Source organism: Pristiophorus japonicus, chromosome 19 (genome assembly GCF_044704955.1).
Source record: "Pristiophorus japonicus isolate sPriJap1 chromosome 19, sPriJap1.hap1, whole genome shotgun sequence".
NCBI classification, from domain to species: Eukaryota; Metazoa; Chordata; class Chondrichthyes; family Pristiophoridae; genus Pristiophorus; species Pristiophorus japonicus.
The window spans coordinates 73,311,798-73,317,797 of NC_091995.1; positions in this window are offsets into that span (position 1 = coordinate 73,311,798).

Here is a 6,000-nt window from a genome sequence, read left to right on the forward strand (position 1 = left end):
TCCCAGTGCTTTCCGAGTCTCTCATAACTTGGGGCTGGGCATTGACCACAGTGGGTTCTTCTGATGGCTGGACGTGAGTTGGTTGGTCGTCTAAGCTCGCGGTGTCTTCTTCCAACTGTTCCGGTTCATCAGTGTGTCTTAGTTTGATTAGATCAATGTGTTTCCTGCACATCTGCCCATTCTTGAGCTTAATCATATACACCCGGTTACCCTCCTTATACGTAACATTGCCCAGGAGCCACTTGGGCCCTTGACCATGGTTAAGTACATACACTGGGTCATTTACAGATATGTCGCGTGACACTGCGGCGCGGTCATGATACCACTGCTGGTGTTGATGTCGGGTTTCAACATAATCATTAAGGTCAGGATGGACTAGAGAGAGCCTGGTTTTGAGGCCTCTTTTCATCAATAGTTCCACAGGCGGGACCCCGGTGAGTGTGTTTGGCCTTGTCCTGTAACTGAGCAGTATGTGTGACAGGCATGTCTGCAAGGAATCGTGAGTTACGTGTTTCAGGCTCAGCTTGATGGTTTGAACTGCCCGCTCCGCTTGACCATTGGACGCGGGTTTGAACGGGGCTGACCTCACGTGTTTTATGTCTTTGCGTTTCATGAACTCTTGAAACTCCGTTGTCACTGACAACAATGTCTAGCAGACCATGTGTGGCAAACATGGCTCTCAGGTTCTCAATGGTGGCAGTGGAAGTGCTGGATGACATGACCACACATTCTATCCATTTGGAGTATGCATCCACCACCACAAAAGACATTTTACCGGGGAAGGGGCCCGCAATGTCGATGTGGATTCTAGACCACGGTTTGGATGGCCATAACCACAGACTGAGCAGAGCTTCCTTTGGGGCATTGTTTAACTGCATGCAAGTGCTGCACTGATGCATGCATGACTCTAAGTCCGAGTCAATGCCAGGCCACCAAACATGGGACCTGGTGATGGCCTTCATCATGACAATACAGGGATGTGTACTATGTAACTCCCGTACAAATCTCGCCCTGCCTTTCTTGCGTATTACAACACGATTACCCCACAGTAAACAGTCAGACTGACTGGTAAGCTCATCTTTGCGACGGCTGCATGGTTTGGTTTCATCACCCATTTCCTTGGGGATGGTCGACCAGTCCCTGTTAAGAACACAACGTTTTACAACCGATAGGGTCGGATCCTGGCTGGTCCAGGTCTTAACTTGTTGAGCAGTGACAGGCGACCCTTCACTCTGAAAGGCATCGATGACCATGAGTAGCTCTGCGGGCATTGGCGTTTCCAGCTCCGGTGTGGGCAACAGAAACCGGCTCAATGCATCAGTGCAGTTGTCGGTGCCTGGTCTATGGCGAATGACATAATCATAGGCAGATAATGTCAGCGCCCACCTCTGGATGCGGGACGATGCGTTGGTATTGATACCTTTATGTTCCGAGAACAACAATATAAGCAGCTTGTGATCGGTTTCCAGCTCGAAGCGAAGCCCAAACAGGTACTGGTGCATTTCTTTTACCCCATAAACACATGCTAAAGCCTCTTTCTCTACCATGCCGTAGGCTCTTTCCGCCTGGGACAGGCTTCGAGACGCATATGCAACTGGTTGTAGTTTGCCTGGCTTGCTGGAGTACGCAGCCGACCCCATAGGACGACGCATCACAGGTCAAAACTAGACGCTTGCATGGATCATACATTACCAGTAGCTTGTGGGAACACAACAGATTTCTAGCCTTCTCAAAGGCTCTGTCTTGTAGTTCACACCACACCCAGTCATCTCCTTTCCTGAGCAGCGGCTCTAATACTGTGCTCAATTTGGGTAAGAAGTTACCGAAGTAGTTGAGAAGACCCAGGAACGAATGCAGCTCCGTCCCATTCTGGGGCCTGGGTGCATTTTTGATGGCCTCTGTTTTTGCGTCTGTAGGCCTGATTCCGTCTGCAGCAATCTTTCATCCAAGGAATTCGACCTCCGGTGCCATGAAAATGCACTTCGATCGTTTCAGCCTGAGTCCCACTTTGTCCAGATGACGCAGAACCTCTTCCAGATTGTGCATGTGCTCGGCGGTGTCACGACCTGTGACTAGGATGTAGCCTTGGAATACCATGGTCCTGGGGACGGATTTCAATAGGCTCTCCATATTTCTGTGAAATATGGCTGCCGCCGAACGAATGCCAAAAGGACACCAGTTGTAAATAAACAGTCCTTTGTGCGTGTTGATGCACGTAAGTTTCTTTGATGATTTAACAAGTTCCTGTGTCATGTAGGCCGACGTTAGATCCAATTTTGTGAACGATTTTCCCCCGGCTAGCGTTGCAAACAGGTTATCAGCTTTCGGTAGCGGGTACTGATCTTGTTTCGAAACTTGGTTGCTCGTGACCTTGTAGTCTCCACAAATCCTGACCATGCCTATTGTGTTCCAAACACAGATGAGACTGCACACAGGGAGCTTAAAGTAACAGTGACCTCAGCCTTTATTAAGACACTCCAGAGTGAGGAGCAGGCCTTACGGGCCGGCTTATATACAGTGCTCCCAAGGGATGCTGAGATCCCTTGGGACTTCAGGGGATGAGCTCGCTGGTGGTGGAACATGGGAGTGCATGCTTTACAGATACACAACAACACTCCCCCCGCCAAAGTCAAAGTGAAAACTATTTACAAGGTGAGGCGGTCGGGAGCCTTTCTTTCCCTGGTGGACCGCCTCGGTACAAATGTCTGTTCTGGTGTGTTGGCTGTGCCCTCGCTGGGCTGGTGTGTTGTTGGCCCTGCAGGGCTGCTGGGTGAGCCTGGCCTTGCTGGGCTGTTGGGCGAGATGGGTTCAATTTCCTGGTCCGGGGTGGTGTCGTTGATCCTTTAGGTGTGTGTTGTGGGCTCGAAGAAGGTGGTGTCTGCTGTTGGTTGTTCAGGGCAGTCTGTGAACCGCAGCCTTGTTTGGTCCAGGTGCTTTTTGAAAATTGACTAATTTGACTACAAACACCCGACTCCCTTCTTTAGCTATCACCGTGCCCGCGATCCACTTGGGACCATGTCCATAGTTTAGCACATACACAGAGTCATTTAGATCAATTTCCCGTGACACAGTGGCGCGACCATTGTTTACATTTTGTTGTAGCCGCCTGCTCTCTACCTGATTATGCAGGTTGGGGTGAACCAGCGAAAGTCTGGTTTTAAGTGTCCTTTTCATGAGTAGCTCAGCCGGGGGCACCCCTGTGAGCGAGTGGGGTCTCATGCGGTAGCTGAGCAGTACTCGGGACAGACGGGTTTGGAGTGAGCCTTCTCTGACTCATTTAGGCTCTGTTTGATTGTTTGTACTGCCCGCTCTGCCTGCCCATTGGAGGCTGGTATAAACAGGGCCGAGGTGACATGTTTGATCCCATTGCGGGTCATGAATTCTTTAAATTCGGCACTGGTGAAACATGGCCCGTTGTCATTGATCAGTATGTCAGGCAGGCTGTGGGTGGCAAACATGGCCCTCAGGCTTTCAATTGTGGCGGTGGCAGTGCTTCCCGACATTATTTCACATTCAATCCATTTTGAAAAAGCAACCATCACCACCAGGAACATTTTACAGAGAAACGGGCCCGCATAGTCGACATGGATCCTCGACCATGGTCAGGAGGGCCAGGACCACAAACTTAGTGGTGCCTCTCTGGGCGCGTTGCTCAACTGAGCACACACGCTGCATTGCCGTACACAGGACTCTAAGTCAGAGTCGATATCGGGCCACCACACGTGGGATCTGGCTATCGCTTTTATCATTACTATACCCGGGTGTGTGCTGTGGAGATCCGAGATGAACGTCTTCCTGCCCTTTTTGGGTAGCACTCTGTGGTTACCCCACAACAGACAGTCTGCCTGAATGGACAGCTCATCCTTTCGCCGCTGAAACGGCTTGAATGGCTCTTGCATTTCAATGGGGATGCTGGACCAGCTCCCATGCAGTACACAGTTTTTTACTAGGGACAGCAGAGGATCTTGGCTGGTCCAAGTTCTAATCTGGCGGGCCGTGACAGGTGATCTTACATTTTTGAACGCTTCCATGACCATCAACAAGTCCCCGGGCTGCACCACTATCAACAAGTTTGCAGGCTGCGCCATTTCCACCCTCGTGGTGGGCAATGGTAGCCGACTGAGAGCATCCGCACAGTTCTCGGTGCCTGGCCTGTGGCAGATGGTATAGATATAGCTGATAGCCCACCTTTGTATGCGGGCTGAGGCATTAGTATTTATCTCCTTGTTTTCAGCGAACAGGGATATGAGGGGCTTGTGATTGGTTTCCAGCTCAAATTTGAGGCCAAACAGGTACTGATGCATTTTCTTTACCCCGAACACACACGCCAATGCCTCTTTCTCAATCATGCTGTAGGTCCTCTCGGCCTTAGACAAGCTCCTGGAGGCATAGGCGACAGGTTGCAACTTCCCCGCAACGTTAGCTTGTTGTAATACATGCCCGACTCCGTACGACGACGCATCACATGCTAGCACAAGTCTTTTACACGGGTTATACAATACAAGCAGCTTGTTGGAGCATAAAATGTTTCTGGCTTTCTCAAAAACAATTACTTGGTTTTTTTCCCATACCCAGTTCTCACCTTTGCGCAATAACACATGTAGGGGCTCTAAGAGGGTGCTTAACCCCGGTAGAAAGTTACCAAAATAGTTGAGGAGTCCCAGGAACGACCGCAGCTCCGTGACGTTTTGTGGCCAAATGCCGTCCTCCGTGATCTTTCTCCCCAAAAACTCCACTTCTGTTGCCATGAAGACGAATTTCGACCTCTTCAGCTACAGCCCTACGCGATCCAGTCGCTGGAGGACCTCCTTCAGGTTTTGTAGGTGCTCGACGGTGTCCTGACCCGTGACCAATATGTCGTCCTGAAAAACCACCGTGCATGGTACCGACTTGAGTAAGCTCTCCATGTTTCTCTGGAAGATTGCTGCAGCCGACCGAATTCCAAACAGGCATCTGTTGTAGATGAACAGTCCCTTGTGCGTGTTGATGCAGGTGTGGCCCTTCGAAGACTCCTCCAGCTCCTGCGTCATGTAGGCTGAAGTCCAGGTCGAGCTTGGTGAACGTCTTGCCTCCTGCCAGTGCCACAAATAGGTCGTCTGCCTTAGGTAGCAGATATTGGTCCTGTATCGAGAAACGATTAATAGTTACTTTATAATCGCCGCAAATCCTGACCGTGCCATCACTTTTGAGTACTGGAACAATCGGCTGACCCACTCGCTGAATTCCACTGGGGAAATGATGCCCTTGCGTTGCAGCCTGTCCAGCTCGATTTCTACTCTCTCCCTCATTATGTGAGGTACTGCTCGCGCCTTGTGGTGAATGGGTCGTCCCTCTGGGACCAAGTGGATCCACACTTTTGCCCAGAAAAGTTTCCAATGCCTGGCTCAAAAAGGGAAGAAAATTTGTAAAGAACCGGGGTACATGAGGCCTCATCGACATGTAATAGCGCTCGGATGTCATCCCAGTTCCAGCGGATTTTGCCCAGCCAGCTCCTTCCAAGCAGTGTGGGGCCATCGCCCAGGACAATCCAGAGTGGCAGTTCATGCACCGTGCTCTCGTAGGTGACCTTGATCATGGCGCTGCCCAGGACAGTGATGAGCTCTGTGGTGTACATTCTCAGTTTCGTGTGGATGGGGCTCAGGGCTGGTCTGAGTGCCTTGTTGCACCACAGTCTCTCAAACATCTTTGTACTCATGATGGATTGGCTAGCGCCAGTGTCCAGTTCCATGGCTACGGGTAAGCCATTCAATTTTACGTTTAGCATTATAGGTGGACATTTCATCGAAAATGTGTGCACCCCATGTACTTCAGTATCTGCCTCCTCTCTCTGAGGCTCGAAATTGCTTTGATCCACCATGGACCGATCTTCCTCTGCCACATGGTGGTTAGCAGGTTTTGCAGAGCTTGCAGCTCGTCTGCAAGTTCGTTGGAGGTGCCCCATTGTTCCACAGCTCTTGCAAACATACCCTTTGAAGCGGCATGAATAGGCTGAATGGAAGC